This window comes from Bombina bombina, chromosome 11, assembly GCF_027579735.1.
Source record: "Bombina bombina isolate aBomBom1 chromosome 11, aBomBom1.pri, whole genome shotgun sequence".
NCBI classification, from domain to species: Eukaryota; Metazoa; Chordata; class Amphibia; order Anura; family Bombinatoridae; genus Bombina; species Bombina bombina.
In genome coordinates, this window is record NC_069509.1 from 31,827,558 (window position 1) to 31,846,305 (window position 18,748).

The following is an 18,748-nucleotide window of genomic DNA, read 5'->3' on the forward strand; positions in this document are numbered from 1 at the left end:
GCTGGCACACAGATCAGACGACTTTAATGAGGTGTGGGTCTGCAATTAATAATAGGGTTCCTCCAAGTCCTGAATCCCTCTTTCTACAGGAACATACCTAGTTCAAGAATAAAGAAAAGGAGTAGAGAGAGAGAGAACCCAAAGAGGTAAAGAGTTCTCAATCACAGTGTCAGAGGAGCAGCTAAATATTCCCTCGCAAAAGTCATAAAGCACAGAAGAGATATGAGACAGATGTTGAGAAAAAAGTGTTTGTAGGTAAATTATATCTAGATAAAAGTTCCAACAGACATATGACAAACATCCCTAGATTCCTCCAACTTCACCCCTCTGCAGATAGCTCAGAAACCTCAGAGCAGATCAACTCCACTGTGCAGGGAATCAAGCATAAAGACAAAAATACTTAGCTGCCCTTATAGCTCTCACCAACAACACACACCAACAGTCCATAGTGCAGCCCTTCCAAGTTCGAAGCCCATTACATTCAGCAATAGCTTGATATATAGCTGTAGAGGCAATTACCAACCCACAGGCAATAGAGCAGACTTCCAGAATGTCATATGAAGGGAGGATAACACTAATCAAGACATCCCAAGGCTGTTTCATAATGGAACAAGAAAAATAGTTTCATAACAGACAGCGGTATCCGCCAACAGACATCTCTGAGACTCCAAGCAAACAACTAGGCACATGCAGTAGAAGCTCTGCAGTAACTAGCAGAAGACAGATCTTACTGGTATTTGAAACAATGATTACAAGTTGGACAGCAAACCCCTGCAGCATGTCACACAAGATGGCAGATTTCTGTTCTGAAGAGAAAGGCAACCTTTTGTTTGCCCAAATTCCCTCTGTATCAACAGGAGAAAGAAATCAGCAGTGTCAAATAATCTAACACTTCCAATACACTTCTACCAGCATCTATTGGATCCCCCAAATCATGCAAAATAACAATGGTATCTCCAATACAGGGACAGAGCTTCAGTGACATCTCCAGCAGATCATCTAACTCCACCTCAACCATTTGTTTTATTCATCATTTTCTTTCTGTTTCTGTCAAACTCTCTCCCCAATTATTTTCTATATCCTCAAGCTTTTATTTTGTCATGTTGTCCCTCATTACGGTACATTCCATTCTCTCTTTATGTAAAATTAATATAGTTGGGGTTCTAGACAATACTACTGTGCTATACAACCCCACTCATTACTTTAGCACCCCTAATCCACACAGGTGCCAGTTGTCATAAAAATGTCAGCTAGTCCATATTTAAATTCCCAGTGCTCTACGTGATACTTGATTATTAGAGGATTATGTGACACATTAGTTGAACAAGGAGATTCCCTCTTTCTAATGAGGTAACATGCCCTAATAAGTATGAGTCAATGGGGCCTATTTATTAATGTGCGAGCGGACATGATCCGATATTGCGGATCATGTCCAATGCACATCAATAAATGCTGGCGGCATACGCTCTCAGCATTTATCATTGCACCAGCAGTTCTTGTGAACTGCTGGTGCAATGCCGCCCCCTGCAGATTCACGACTAATCAGTCGCTAGCAGGGGTTGTCAATCAACCTGATCGTATTCGATCAGGTTGATTTCTGTCCGCCACCTCAGAGCAGGCAGACGGGTTATGGAGCAGCGGTCTTTAGACCGCTGCTTCATAACTTCTCTTTCCGGCGAGCCTAAAGGCTCACCGGAAACACGGGGCATCAAGCTCCATACGGAGCTTGATAAACATGCCCCAATGGCTCTTTTATTATTCCTTTTTACCAATATATATATATATATATATATATATATGAGCTAGGAAAGGGAGGGCACTCTCAGGATTTATATACATCAAAGTTAGTTTATTGTTTATAACAACAACGTTAGAAAGTCATAAAGATAGGTCGACGTTTCGGCTTACATAGAAGCCTTCATCAAGACAGATGAACAACTGTTAAACAAAGAAGAAAAAATAACAGATTTAAAAACCCAAAACACAGCATCAATACGTAATCCCACCCCCAAATTGTTTGCAGGCAGAAAAATAAACCCACAAATAATGAAAATAAACATAGAAAAAAATAAAAATAAAAATAAGGCAAACCCATACACATAGCGCTAGGAGATACAACAATACAGTCCCTCCAATACTCTCAATCTGCTCTGGATATACACTGGTGGGGTATATATTATAATATTAGCAAGCAAACAAAGCGTATGTAGCCCAATTGTAGGTGAAACACCATACGGCATGCACAGTTTATGTGTTATGCAAAGTGACCGGTAAAAAAAAAGACCCTTCAAAAGGGACTTTTATGTATATGGCAGGCCAGCGTATACCGGTCTTTGCATAACACATAAACTGTGCAGCCGTATGGTGTTTCCCCTACAATTGGGCTACATACGCTTTGTTTGCTATATCCAGAGCAGATTGAGAGTATTGGAGGGACTGTATTGTTGTATCTCCTAGCGCTATGTGTATGGATTTGCCTTATTTTTATTTTTATTTTTTCTATGTTTATTTTCATTATTTGTGGGTTTATTTTTCTGCCTGCAAACAATTTGGTGGTGGGATTACGTATTGATGCTGTGTTTTGTGTTTTTAAATCTGTTATTTTTTCTTCTTCGTTTAACAGTTGTTCATCTGTCTTGATGAAGGCTTCTATGTAAGCCGAAACGTCAACCTATCTTTATGACTTTCTAACGTTGTAGTTATAAACAATAAACTAACTTTGATGTATATAAATCCTGAGAGTGCCCTCCCTTTCCTAGCTCTTATCTACAATCCATTGAGGATTGCACCCAGGTGCTTCATTATTAGTTGAAGCTGGAGTGCTGGAACACGTGCTAATTGGATTATATATATATATATATATATATATATATATATATATATATATATATATACTAATAGCATATAGGAAGACATACTGTAAAATTTATGTAAAACTTGTAATAATAATGAATCTACTACTATCCCCAGTATAAGTCATTTTAAATACATTACATATTTAAATATATTAGAATTGAACTTACCTTAGGGGTTTGCCTTAATTTAGGCAGATGAGCTTATATGATCTGGTCAAAATCTGGTACTAAATGTCCCCTTTTGTATATAGGGTTGCGAACAGCATACTTTTTCTCTGTAAAACATAAAAACATGGGTTTCATTCACATAAAACACTGCTACATAATTCACATTAAAATGTATATCAATAAACATTAAGTTAATGCTATATTAATAGTAATCATATTAATCACAGCAATGTGATAAGATATTGTTGGTTTCTCAACTCCTAGCTAGTCATTAATAGATAGATAGATAGATAGATAGATAGATAGATAGATAGATAGATAGATAGATGATATAGATAATATTAAATAAATGTTACCTCAGTTTTCCCACACACCAAATGAAACATCAGCCTGACTAAAATACATTCCACATCATACAGCAGAGTCTGCTTCCTGAAGTGGGCAGGTATTAAATGTTTTAGATGCAAATGTATTATTTTAGTTTTGTTTCCTGAGCTGGTATGAAATGTATCAGTTGCATATTTGTTCTTTTAGTTTCGTTTCTTTAAAAATGAAAACTAAAGAGGGGTGTGTAGTGGAGAGTTCACTGAGTAGCCCTCCTGAGTTAAAGTATCACACAACATATCTGTGAAGGTTGAGGGTGTGTGTGTGGATATTTTTCATGGGGGGGGGGGGGGCAAAAAAATAAAATGCCCTAAACATAATAATATCAGTGAAGCAGACACAGTCGCTTGCTGTACACATGAGCTAAACATATTTTTAAACATGGTAGCTCATTGGTTTTAAGAGTGACTGAAGTGAGTACTTAGATATAAGGCAGGGCATAATAAATTTGATTCAAAAATCTAAAAGCCAGACCAAAAATATATTTTTTGGTGCTGCCTGCAATATGATGAGAAAACATTTTATTTACACACACATGCATACATATACACTTACATCACACTTTTTCTGAAATACAAACTCACACTGACACACAAATGCTCACACACACACACACACAAACAAACTTGCACTCTTTCTAAAGCATGCAAACTTACAGACTCTTGCTCACACATACACAAACAGGAACAAACACACTCTTGCTCACACATACACAAACAGGAACAAACACATAAGGGCTGATGCTGTATTTGCTAGTTCCAACCCCCTGCAAACACTTATTTAACTTACTTAATATAACAAATAAAGACACGACACAGAGAGCTGAGATTTAAGACCATATCATGGTCATGTTTATTAACAAATTGAATAATTGGACTTCAACGGAAGTCACTAAATATTTAACCTGTGGCGGCATTCAAGGCCTAGTAAAATAATCACTATAAGCTCCATATGACCGGAGGTCGCAGCCAGGTGTTGTGGAATTGCGTATACCAAGGGGGGCCATAAAACGTGGCCCCACCCCATTCCGTCTAGTAGGCGCAGACGTCCTAAAGGATCTTTAGCCAGCAGACCCGCGGGGCGGGGCCCCCCAGGTCACAACCTGAGGATATCACCCCCGCCCATTAGCCCGACTGTCACCTCTGCAGACTCCGCCCTCAATTGTTAATGGCTACGACCTCCCGCCGCTAGGAGATGTATGTATCTTATGATGCGCTTCTACCTCTAAGGCACTGGTGTAGCAAAGCCTTGCAGCAATGCTCCTTCCAGGAAGCACCTAAAATTACAGCTAAGGTCTTACAACGACTAGGCCAACTAACCCTATCCCTGCCTTTCGCATCTAAAGACCAGCAACCTACTAGGAAGCCATCTGCCTGAATGACGCCATCGACATGTTGACTTTATCAACCATCAAGAACAAAGAGGGTTGGGAGGGAAACTTTCTCCTTGAAAATCCCAGGTACAAGAGGCCAGATTGTTCCAGAACTTCCCTTATAAGTGGTAAGCCTAAGACCTCCCCTTACTTTGCAACATTGTTGCTACTACACTGCACTGGGATTTTCACTAGCCTGTCATGCTCATCCCTTAACTCCATTACAGGAGACTCTGCTACCTTTCATTCCCCTAAGGGCTGATGCTGTATTTGGTAGTTCCAACCCCCTGCAAACACTTATTTAACTTACTTAATATAACAAATAAAGACACGACACAGAGAGCTGGGATTTAAGACCATATCATGGTCATGTTTATTAACAAATTGAATAACTTGACCTCAACGGAAGTCACTAAATATTTAACCTGTGGCGGCATTCGAGGCCTAGTAAAATAATCACTATAAGTTCCATATGACTGGAGGTCGCAGCCAGGTGTTGTGGAATTGCGTATACCAAGGGGGGCCGCAAAACGTGGCCCCACCCCATTCCGTCTAGTAGGCGTGGACGTCCTAAAGGATCTTCAGCCAGCAGACCCGCGGGGAGGGGCCCCCCAGGTCACAACCTGAGGACATCACCCCGGCCCATTAGCCCGACTGTCACCTCTGCAGACTCCGCCCTCAATTGTTAATGGCTACGACCTCCCGCCACAAGAGACAGGCACTTCCAAACCGGACTCTTGCCGCCACCAGCTAAATATGACTAACCAAGGCCCTTTTGAGGTCCGCCAAGAAGATCACCAGCCCTTCTTCAGACAGGTGTACCCCGTCTGGGCGATACAGCCCTTTTTTATCTGCTCAGATCTGCTCATGGCGGACCACAAAACCGCCTACAGCCAACACTGCTCTACCCATCTCACTGTTCACTTTTTTTCTCACCCTGTAAGCTACTCTAGGTGTGGGGAAAAATCTCCAACGCAGCCGGGGAATTATGTTGGACCAAGCCAACCTAACCCCCGGGAACGTTGTACAGATCCACCTGACATCAGACCTCATAGCATTGATGAGGTCCAACGCCGGTGCGCATCCTAGGTCGTTACCCCCCATGTGGAGGAGGATAATATGGGGCTGCCCCCATCTATGTCTAGCATCCTGGAGGAGGGCAGGCAAACCATCCCACTGTAAGCCTCTACGGCCCAACCACCGCACTGATGCCTTTGATGTCGGTAGACCCAGTTGCTGCCCTTCTGGATGAGAGAGAGCCCTCAGGGCCACCCAGTGCACGTATGAGTGCCCTATGATCCAGATTCGAGTAGGACCCGTAGCCACACCTAAAATGGATTACAACGATTAAGGGACCGAACAAAGGAAAACACAACCAGAAAAACTGCAAAACGCGGTAGCTATCTGCGTAGGCCCCCATACCCACTACGCCTCCGCTGGCGGGCGCATGTACAACTTATAACATTGGGACCTCCATCTACCCAATCTCTGTATGTGCTCCCCCCTCCAACCTAGCGCTGCTGTGTGTTGGTGGCAGCCCCTATCCGAAAAGAGTGGGGAGTTATTCTGCAATCCCCCAAACCTGCCGCAAGCACCACCTTTTTTAGCACCGCCGCAAATTGATACCGGGACAGGTTGGACCCATCCAAATGCACCAGGAACTGAGAAGGACCCTGTGTGCGCTGCGCAACATAGGTCCTTGTCAACAATACTGGGCAGGCACCTGAGGCTGAAGGGGTCAGGGTCAACCATGCCCCTCTCCCTTCCTGGTTCGTTTTTGAATGTGGGATAAACAATAACAGGATTATCCCCAGCCCATTTGACATGGGCCAACTGCATTCCCGACTTAACCACTTCCTTTGAGGCAGTGACCAACTCCCTCGGCCTAAGGGCAGCAAAAAATGCCAAAGAAAAGGCGCACTGAAACAGCTCCTTTTCTCCGGGTTCAATGCAAACATCCATGATGGCATTGAGCAGTTTGGTTAACCTGCACAACGTCACTGGCTCCCGGGCATCTCTCGCCCTGCCTTCTAACCTGCCCCAACCCTTAATCACTTGCCGTACCATAAACCCCTTCGTAATGTTAGGCAACTCTAACAGATTACAGAAAAAGGAGATAGCTGCTATCTTGTTAGCTATAGCACCTTTAGAAATCCCCTGCCTATTCCAACCGGCGAGCCACTCCAAGAACAGCTCCTTAGGGGCTCCCCCAACTGCGGTGCCCTGCTCAAGACAATAACCTACCCACTCACCCCAGTGTTGTGAATAAGCCCTCCAAGTGTTCGGTGCCAGGGACGCCTGCACCAGATGCCCTACTGACTTCCATGCCCCGCCAACTGCCAAATAGAGGGGGGACACGGTAAGCCAGCTGCAGACGCGTTGGGAGCCAGTCTGCGGAACTGCTCCCATTGGAACCTTGATAGTGCGTCCGCCAAGGTGTTATTGACCCCCTGGGATGTGTCTCGCAGCAAACTGAACATTGTATTGCAAGCACCTAAGCACCAGCTGGCGCAAGTATCTAAAAACTATTGGTGATGAAGCCGACAATCTATTTATGGCGAACACAACACTAGCATTGTCTGTCCAAAACACAATAAACCGGTCCTTTAGGACCGGTCCCCAGAGCTCCATAGCCACGACTATGGGAAAGAGATCCAGGAGTGTTAGGTTCCTGGTCAGGCCCCTCCATTGCCCATCAAGGTAAGCTCCATAGCTGAATGCCCCAGCTGCGTCCGTCAGCAGATGGACTGTCTGACTGAAGGCCCGGGGGGCCCGCCATAGCAGCGTTCCATTAAACTCCCGCAGGAAATGCTCCCATACCTTAAGGTCTTCCCGCATATCTTCCGAAACAGCGACCCTCCTCACACTTTTGGGGGGGGAAAGCATAGCTTCCATCCTCCTATTGAACACGCGACCCATGGGTATGATTTTGCATGCAAAATTGAGAAGCCCCAAAACTGATTGCAGTTCCTTCATGGGCATGCTCCTGGCAGCCATCGCATTGCATACCGCTGTGAGCATGGCATCCACTTTATCGGTGGGAAGACGACATAGCCTTGCAGCAGTGTCTATCTCGATCCCCAAGTACGTGAGTCTCGTACATGGGCCCTGCGTCTTATCCTCAGCCAGCGGTCCGCCGAATCGCACCATTAATCCCCTCATTACTGTCATGAGTCGTTCGCATTCCCGAGTTTCCGTGCTGCCCACCAGCAGGAAATCATCGAGGTAGTGGGCGACCACTCCCCCGCCTGCCTCTGTCACGATCGCCCAATGCAAGAACGTGCTAAATTCCTCGAAGTAAGCGCAGGATAGCGAACAATCCATGGGCAGGCATTTGTCGACAAAATAACTGCCTTCGAACTTACAACCCATCAATCTGAATGACGTGGGGTGTATGGGGAGTAATCAAAAGGCAGACTCAATGTCCATCTTAGCCAGCAGCGCGCCCGGCCCCGCTGCTATAACCAACTCCAATGCCTGATCAAAGGATTGATATGACACCGAGCTTATCATCAGGTCGATCGCGTCGTTGACGGACCCGCCTTTTCGGATATGACAAATGCTGTATCAGGCGAAATTTCCCCGGGTCCTTCTTAGGGACCACACCCAGTGGTGAAATAACCAGCGCGGGAATGGGAGGCCTATCAAACGGACCCACGAATCTCCTAAGACCGATTTCCTTGCCCAATTTAGCCCGTACTTCCACCCGGCATCTCATAGGCCGATTTTAAATTTTTGTGTGAGGCCGACCCAACCACTGCACCCATGGTTGGTATCCGAAAGCCCTCATTAATCCCCTCCAGAAGTCGGCTAGCCGCCTCCCTATTTGGGTAGGCCGCCAACCAAGGCCTAATTGCGTCCAGCCTCAAGGGTGTTGGAGCTCTTTTTTCCCAACCCCCCTTTATTTGTCCCGCGGTAAGCTCCACTCTCTTTCCGCTTTGGACAGTCAGAACCAGGATGTTGTCCGCCGCAGAACATGCAGGCATGGTGAAAGGAGCAGGATGCCCCTTTATCACACTGCTTCTCATTGTACCGTCAACACTCCCTGCCCCGCCGCTTGACCAGCCCCTGTGGCCTAGGGGGACCCGCTCGCATCAGTGACCCCCCCTTTCTCGGGTACAAGTAGCGACCATAAGTCCAAGTCCTTGACCTCGAAATTAAGTACGGGGTTCCTGACCATTTTCCTCCTGAATTCGCTATCGTAGGCTCTCCACATGCCTTCCCCATACCTGTTATAAATGCATTCTATAATTTCCGCGTACTCCGGCCGCTGTTCTATGTAACATGAGGAGAAGACACGGAAGCACCGCCTCCATTCTTCAAAAGTATCAGGACGCTGGATCTTCTTTGGTCCAGTACCATCCTCGCTGCGCTCTTTGTCGCACTGTGCTTCCAGCGACAGCTCAAGCATGTTCACATATCTGTGATCACGAATTTTCTGAACCGTCTTGGGCTTGAGATGTGCATGTAGGCAGTGGATCTTACAGGGGTATGAATCCCCTTGCAGAGCCACCTTCCTCACGCTGACCGCTTGTTCCTGCACCTGTACGCCACTAGCCACTCCCGCAGCGCTGCTCGTGGAGGCCACAGAGAAGCTCTGCGCTGCTGGCAGCAGAGAATGATCTGCACTGCCTAGACCCCTAGCCTGATTTCGCTCAGCAACTAGTAGCTTCAGCATCCTAAACATGCGACGCTGCCCCTTGCTATTAAGCCCTAGCTTCCTTCCCCCATCTGAGTCTGAATCAGTGCTATAGTCAGTGTCAATGGTGTGTGACATTTGCAAAAAATTTCTCTCACCAGCTGCAGAGGTGGAAGGTTCTGTGGATTCGGATGCTGCTCCCGCTGATCCTCTTCCTGCTGCCTGCACCGCTGTCGCTGCTCCTGCTGCGCTGGAGGTCTCCGCCACTGGCGCTGAAGCCATTGAATCCTGCAAGGAAGAAATTAACGAGAGGGGAGTATCCAGGCCTGCCACATGCCCCCCTTGGCTGCCGCCCCGAAAAGGGGGTAGATGTGCTAGCACCGGCCCTAATGGAAACCCCACTCGCACACTCCACAACATGAGCCCCACCCCATTCATTCACTGACCTTGTCTGGGTGGTCATGACCCTAGAGCCGTGCACTACCTCAGCGCTTGTTCCCTGAGCAGCCTCAGCATTACCCCTAGAGCCGCGCAGCACCCCTGCACTTACTTGCTGCACCATCCCCTCATTCACATCAACCGCTGCCACACTCTCTTCTGGTTGGTGAACAAATGCAGCATTATCATGAATCCCCTTGTGTGCTCTCTGACACCCCCTTTGGGCGCTGCGTACCCCCACATACTCATGCCTACCAAACTTAGTCCCTCTAAGCCTCCCTCGTTGCAAGCCACGCCCCCTCTGTACTAATGGTGCTCTACTTCCAGTCTCTAAGGCTGCAGAGCGATGCGCAGTGGAGCAGGCCTGCCTGGATACTCCCCACTCACCTGTGGCGAGTACCCGGCTAGGCCTCTTTCTTGCCCCCGGAGCACCTCTTGCCGCTCCCTGTTCCGGCCGTCTGCTCGCAATGACACCGGAAGTGACGTCACACGCAGCAGACGTCAAACCGGAAGTGGGATTGGCCGACGCTAGGCCACAACCGGAGCCTGCGCTGGAGGTAGCAGGCTGTAAGGTTTTAACAGTATGTGTGTTAAAATCTTGTGTTTATAAATTGTAGTTTTGTAGCTGAGATTTGCTTCTAAGGAAAAATGTTATTAACCTTAGCAATGAACAAAATCAGCAGATTTAATTAAGTGTTGCAAGGGTTCTCATTTAACATGAAAACAAATTGTGCAGAGACAAGCAAGTAATATAAATATATGCCTAGCAATAGATACTTTGAATAATATTTTAGAGTTCAGGAACATGTATACAAATGTTTCTGAATGTGAGAACAAGAGGTTTGTTTCAAGCAAAGCACAGAAATATAGTAGTAAAAGTTCAAGCAAGCAAAGTCAGGTAATTCCTTATACAAAAGTTATACTTGCGATTTCAGGCTTGCAAATAGATGCACAACAGGGAGCTGAAATGAAGAGGATTGCAGTCTGTTAAATGGAGGTTTGTTATCCAAATATCCCAGCTGCTTCAGAGATGTGTGTAGATTCACAAAGTTCCTTGTAAGCAGGATTCCTAGCAAGCTGACAGGAGGTCAGAAGCCAAAATGAGGCTGATAGGCACAGGAAATCACTCAGGAATGAATTGAGGAAAACAGCAAATAAATCACTGTTTGAAACAAAAAGGAAACTGAATAAATGTTCCAAAATTCTTATGAAAAGGTAGCCTGATTTGAGGTTGTTAAATCCAGAGTAAGATACAGCTAGACTATTAACAAAAAACTCAAGCAATGTCTGCTCAAAGGAAGTGAGGTTAAGTAGCTTAGGAGAGAAAGGGGTGGAGAGAGACTTAAAGGTACAGCATTCTTACAGATCCCCCTCCTTAAGGAATCCTCTCCGAGGATTCGACCCGAGGTTTGTGAGGGTACCTTTCATGGAAAGCTGTGAATAAATCAGGGGCGTTAATCTGATCTCCGGGGATCCACGAGTCCTCTTCTGGTCCATAACCTTCCCATCTAATTAAGTATTCGATTCTTCTTCTGTTGATACGAGAATCAAGAATTGCTTCCACTTCAAACTCATCATGATCCTCGAAATGAACCGGAGGTGGAGGTATCTTAGCACGATGTGGATTAGTGTTTGAGTGGTATGGCTTCAAAAGGGATACATGAAAAGTCGGATGGACTTTATACTTAACAGGGAGATCCAATACAACAGTTGATGTGTTCACAATCCGTTTGATGGAAAACGGACCAATAAATTGATTTCCAAGTTTTTTAGATGGTATAGCTAGTTTCAGATATTTAGTTGAGAGCCAAACCTTATCTCCAATTTTATAATCAGGACTGGGTCTATGCCTTAAGTCATAGTAATATTTCTGGTTTCTTTTGGCATCCTGTAAATGTTTCTTTAGAAGAATTAAACCCTCCTTGAGATTGTCTGAATATTTTTTTGCTGCAGGTGAATTGGTGTTTGCTTGAGATATAGATATAATTTGTGGGTGGTAACCATAAGTGGCAAAGAAAGGAGTTGTATTAGTTGAACTAGATATAGAGTTATTATAAGAGAACTCTGCCATAGGTAAATATTTTAACCAATCATCTTGCAGGTGGGAGATGTAGCATCTAAGATACTGCTCTAGTATCTGGTTCACTCTCTCTGTAAAACCATTTGTCTGAGGGTGGTATGAAGTTGAGAATTTAAAGTTAATCTTAAGTTTGTGACAGAGGGCTCTCCAAAAATGGGAGGTAAATTGAGTTCCCCGATCTGTTATGATTGAACTGGGTATACCATGTAGTCGTACTATTTGATTTATAAATGAATCAGCTGTTTCTGTAGCGTTTGGTAGGGATTTTAGAGGGATGAAATGTGCCAATTTTGTCAGATGATCCACTACCACTAAAATAGTGTTGTGTGCTTCTGAATCTGGTAATACAACAATAAAATCCATTGATACTGTTGTCCATGGTTGTTCGGGTATGGGCAGTGGGTTTAGATAACCGACTGGTTTTCTAGTTTCAATCTTATTTCTTGCGCATATATCACAGGTGGTGACATATTCCTGGATTGTATGGTCTATTTTAGGCCACCAGAAATGTCTTTTAATTAATTATTTGGTCTTTGTGACCCCCAAATGTTCAGAGATAGGTGCATCATGGAACTGGTGTAAAATGGCATGGCGAAGTGATTGTGGAATGTAGAGTTTATCATGGTAATAGTATAATCCTGAGATATTCTTTACCAAATGTTCATTATCAAGTGGAATTTCAGTTTGTAATTCTTTTAAAATCTCTTGTTCAAGTGAGCCTAAAGTTCCTATTATTTTGTTTGGCGGTATGAGGTTTATAGTATTTTCTATTCTTTGTGTATTGTCATTAATTCGTGATAATGCGTCTGCCTTAACGTTTTGGGATCCTGGTCTGTAGGTGATTATGAAGTCAAACCTGTCAAGAAATAGTGCCCATCTGACTTGTCTGGAGGAAAGCGTTTTGTTATTTCTTAAATACTGAAGATTTTTATGATCAGTATAAATTACAAATGGTTTGTAGGTTCCTTCTAATATGTGCCTCCAAGTTTCTAGAGCTGATTTGACGGCCAACAATTCTTTGTCACCAATTGAGTAGTTGACTTCAGCAGGTAACAGGGTTCTTGAATAGAAAGCTACAGGATGTGGTCTAGATTTTTCATCTTTTCTTTGAGACAATACTGCACCTATTCCTGAATCTGATGCATCTACTTCTACAATAAATTGGCAAGAATGATCTGGGAGATTTAAAATTGGTGCAGTTACAAATTTCTTTTTCAGAAATTCGAAGGCTTGTTCTGCTTCAGGTGTCCATATAAATCTCATGTTCTTTCTTGTCAAATTAGTCAATGGCTTGATAATAGCTGAGAAATTAAAGATACATTTTCTGTAGAAGTTAGTGAAACCCAAAATTCTTTGAAGAGACTTAACAGTTGAGGGTCTTGGCCAATTTGTGATTGCTGTTAGTTTGTCTGGGTCCATTTGTATTTTGTCAGGGGTGATGATATATCCTAAAAATTTTAATTTTATGAACGTGAAATTGTAATTTTTCTAACTTAGCAAATAATCTATGATCACGTAAACGTGTTAGTACCCATCTAACATGTTTTATATGTTCTTGTTTGTTCTTTGAGTATATCAAAATGTCATCAAGATATATGACTACACAAATATCTGTAAGATCCCTAAAAATATCATTTATAAAATGCTGAAATGTACCGGGGGCGTTGCAGAGCCCAAATGGCATTACCTTATACTCGAACAGACCATATCTGGTCCTAAAGGCTGTTTTCCACTCATCCCCTTCCTTGATTCTGATCAAATTGTATGCGCCTTTTAAATCCAATTTGGTATAGATATTAGCGCCATTCAGACGTTCAAGAAGTTTGGGGATGAGTGGTAGAGGGTAACGGTTCTTAATTGTTGTTACTGCGTTAAGGGCTCTGTAATCTATTATTGCTCTTATGGATTGATCCTTATTCCTGACAAAAAAAAATCCCTGCAGCAGCAGGTGAGGTAGAAGGTACTATAAATCCTTTCTTTAGGTTTTCATCTAAATACTCTCTAAGATGTTGTAATTCTTTTTGAGATAGAGGATATATTTTACCATAAGGGATTTCTGAGCCTGGTTTAATGTCAATGGGACAGTCATATATCCTATGCAGAGGTAAAGTCTCTGCTTCTTTAATATCAAATACGTCTCTTAGATCTTGGTAGTCAGATGGGATGTCAATGTTTACATTACCTATAACCTGATGTGGATAACAGGTAGTGCTACAGAATGGGGATAAAAATTGGATATCATTCTTAGACCAGTCAATTGTGGGATTGTGTTTGGTAAGCCAGGGGTATCCTAGTATAACTGTGTGTATAGATTTGGGTATTATGTCAAAACTTATATATTCAGTATGACCTTTAGGTGTTGATATGAGTAGAGGTATAGTGTGGTGTGTTATTGGCCCATTGTGAATTAAAGTACCATCAATAACCTTTACAAAAATTGGGTTTTGTTTTGCAATGGAAGGAATTTTATTATTTTTAACAAACACAGCCTCAATGAAACAACCAAAAGCTCCTGAGTCTATAATAGCATTAGACTTGACCTGTAGGTGATCCCACTGTAAAGATAGGGACAAAGTCAGTTTATATTCAATTTCATTGGGAGTAATTGTATTTATAATTTTTTCCTTACCCTTCTTGTGTTGATTCAATATAGGACAAGTGGCGACTGTGTGCTCTTTATTGGCACAATATAGACATAAGTTAGATAATTTCCTCCTTAATTTCTCCTCTTGTGTCAGAGGTCCCTTAAGTGTGCCAATTTCCATGGGGGTACTCTGGTTAGCATATCTTTCAGTTACATGACTTACTGGTCTTTTAGGAAACACATCTGTGGAATATTTTTCAGCACGACGTTCCCTCAACCTGCGGTCCAGTGTAGTCGATAGCTTTATCAGGACATCAAGGGTATCTGGCATTCCAACTCTAGAGAGCTCATCCTTTAATGATTCACTTAGACCAAGTCTAAATTGGTTTTTTAAACTTATGTTATTCCATAATGAATCAGCAGCCCACATTTGAAAGTCTGTAATAAACTCCTCAATTGGGCGTTTCCCCTGTTTTAGGGAGCGCAATTTAGTCTCAGCATTTATTTGTTTATTTGTGTCCTCATACAGTGCTGCCATGGCAGTAAAAAATTGATCTAAAGAATCAAGTATTGGGCTATTTCATTCAAAGAACCGGTTGGCCCAGGCCCTGGGTTTACCAGTTAAATAAGATATTGTGGTATAAACTTTCAATTTCTCAGAATGATATGTGCGAGATTTCATTGTAAAAAAAAAGCAGACAGGCATTTTTAAAATCCCTAAATTCAGCCCTCTTGCCAGAGAACAAGGGTGGGGGATGTATGTGAGGTTCTGGAGGGTCACTTGATTTTGGTGTTACTATGTCTTTAAGAACACTCTTTAGTGCTGCATTTTCTGCCTGGAGCTCAGTTAAACCCCTAGCTAAGTAATCAATTTTGTGATTAAGTGTTTCAAATTGAGAACTGATTTCTTTAGGATCCATTTTAATATATAATTTTTCTTTTTTATGGCTTGAGTATTATGTAAGGTTTTAACAGTATGTGTGTTAAAATCTTGTGTTTATAAATTGTAGTTTTGTAGCTGAGATTTGCTTCTAAGGAAAAATGTTATTAACCTTAGCAATGAACAAAATCAGCAGATTTAATTAAGTGTTGCAAGGGTTCTCATTTAACATGAAAACAAATTGTGCAGAGACAAGCAAGTAATATAAATATATGCCTAGCAATAGATACTTTGAATAATATTTTAGAGTTCAGGAACATGTATACAAATGTATCTGAATGTCAGAACAAGAGGGTTTTTTTCAAGCAAAGCACAGAAATATAGTAGTAAAAGTTCAAGCAAGCAAACAAACAATGTCAGGTAATTCCTTATACAAAAGTTATACTTGCGATTTCAGGCTTGCAAATAGATGCACAACAGAGAGCTGAAATGAAGAGGATTGCAGTCTGCTAAATGGAGGTTTGTTATACAAATATCCCAGCTGCTTCAGAGATGTGTGTAGATTCACAAAGTTCCTTGTAAGCAGGATTCCTAGCAAGCTGACAGGAGGTCAGAAGCCAAAATGAGGCTGATAGGCACAGGAAATCACTCAGGAATGAATTGAGGAAAACAGCTATTTAATCACTGCTTGAAACAAAAAGGAAACTGAATAAATGTTCCAAAATTCTTATGAAAAGGTAGCCTGATTTGAGGTTGTTAAATCCAGAGTAAGATACAGCTAGACTATTAACAAAATACTCAAGCAATGTCTGCTCAAAGGAAGTGAGGTTAAGTAGCTTAGGAGAGAAAGGGGTGGAGAGAGACTTAAAGGTACTGCATCCTTACACAGGCTCCGACTGAGCCACCAATGAAGCGCTGGGGTCAGGACCTGGAGGCCTGTTCGGAGGGTGGGTGGTACTGGGCCCCAACATCGCCGCGGACTGCGCCACCAATGATGCACCCGGATTAGGCCCAGGAGGCCTGGGCGGAGGGGGGGTGGCATTAGGCCCTGACAATGCAGGGGGTACAACCGGAGGCAGAACAGCGGCAGTGAGAGCCTTAAACAGGCCCACAACAGCCGCCACCGCCTCTTGGGACATGCCAGAGGCCGTAAGGTCCCCCAGGCCAGCCTCCAATGCCCTCTCTAAGCGCGAAGGTACCCCTTCAGCTCCTGCATCTGCCTGGCCTGTAACCATAGCAGTACCAGGCCTGGCAGATACAGCCCCCAGGGGTGGGGAAGTTGTAATTACAGCATGGCTGGGTGGGATAGCAGAGGATACAGGCCTCTCTTTAACCGGAGTTGGTGGCACCACATCCTCAACTTCTTCCTCTATTCCAGGTGCATTTCACAAGGATCTCCCAGACGTCTCTCTGAAGTGAATGGGCACAGCAGCACTTCTCCTGGAACGAGACATCTTCACTAGGAAGGATGACACAGAACTTTCTCCTTGAAAATCCCAGGTAGAAGAGGCCAGATTGTTCCAGAACTTCCCTTATAAGTGGTAAGCCTAAGACCTCCCCTTACTTTGCAACATTGTTGCTACTACACTGCACTGGGATTTTCATTAGCCTGTCATGCTCATCCCTTAACTCCATTACAGGAGACTCTGCTACCTTTCATTCCCCCCCTCTTGCTTACACATACATAAACAGGAACAAACACACTCTTGCTCACACATACAGTACATAAACAGGAACAAACACACTTTTGCTCACACATACACAAACAGGAACAAACACACTCTTGCTTACACATACATACAGGAACAAACACACTCTTGCTTACACATACACAATCAGGAACAAATACACTCTTGCTCACACATACACAAACAGGAACAAATACACTTGCTCACACATACACAAACAGGAACAAACACACTCTTGCTCACACATACACAAACAGGAACAAACACACTCTTGCTTACACATACCTAAACAGGAACAACACACTCTTGCTCACATATACACAAACAGGAACAAACACACTCTTGCTTACATATACACAAACAGGAACAAAAACACTCTTGCTTACACATACACAAACAGGAACAAACACACTCTTGCTTACACATACACAAACAGGAACAAACACACTCTTGCTCACACATACACAAACAGGAACAAACACACTCTTGCTCACACATACACAAACAGGAACAAACACTCTTGCTCACACATACACAAACAGGAACAAACACACTCTTGCTTACACATACACAAACAGGAACAAACGCACTCTTGCTTACACATACACAAACAGGAACAAACACAGACTTGCTCACACATACACAAACAGGAACACACACTCTTGCTTACACATACATACAAAAACAAACACACTCTTGATTACACATATATACAGGAACAAACATACTCTTGCTCACACATACACAAACAGGAACAACCACACTCTTGCTCACACATGCACAAACAGGAACAAACACACTCTTGCTTACACATACACAAACAGGAACAAACACACTCTTGCTTACACATACACAAACAAAAAACAAACACACTCTTGCTTACACATACACAAACAGGAACAAACAAACACTTGCTCAAACATACACAAACAGGAACAAACACACTCTTGCTCACACATGCACAAACAGGAACAAACACACTCTTGCTTACACATACACAAACAGGAACAAACACACTCTTGCTTACACATACACAAATAGGAACAAACACACTCTTGCTTACACATACACCAACAGGAACAAACACACACTTGCTCACACAAACACAAACAGGAACAAACACTCTTGCTCACACATGCACAAACAGGAACACACACACTTGCTTACACATACATACATGAACAAACACACTCTTGCTTACACATACATACAGGAACAAACATACTCTTGCTCACACATACACAAACAGGAACAAACACACTCTTGCTCACACATACACAAACAGGAACAAACCCACTATTGCTCACACACACACAAACAAACAGGAACAAACACACACTTGCTCACACATACACAAACAGGAACACACACTCTTGGTTACACATACATACAGAAACAAACACACTCTTGCATACACATACATACAGGAACAAACATACTCTTGCTTACACATACACACACAGGAACAACCACACTCTTGCTCACACATACACAAACAGGAACAAACACACTCTTGCTTACACATACACAAACAGGAACAAACACACTCTTGCTTACAAATACACAAACAGGAACAAACACACTCTTGCTTACAAATACACAAACAGGAACAAACACACTCTTGCTTACACATACACAAACAGGAACAAACACACTCTTG

General features: G+C 43.2%; 1 protein-coding gene and 1 pseudogene across 1 annotated transcript in view; both read right to left on the bottom strand.

Moving 5' to 3' along the window:
• The window catches only part of LOC128642456 (interferon-induced very large GTPase 1-like), a 118,643-nt gene extending 115,190 nt beyond the window's left edge, over positions 1–3,453 (bottom strand). Inside the window, exons 1-2 of the mRNA XM_053695226.1 lie at positions 3,380–3,453; positions 3,024–3,130 (exon numbers count right to left, since the gene is read on the bottom strand). The gene's annotated coding sequence lies outside the window, so the exon portion shown is untranslated. The remainder of the gene's footprint in view (positions 1–3,023; positions 3,131–3,379) is intronic.
• Positions 3,454–12,458: 9,005 nt separating this feature from the next.
• Positions 12,459–18,748, bottom strand: part of LOC128641626 (interferon-induced very large GTPase 1-like) — a 76,325-nt pseudogene continuing 70,035 nt past the window's right edge.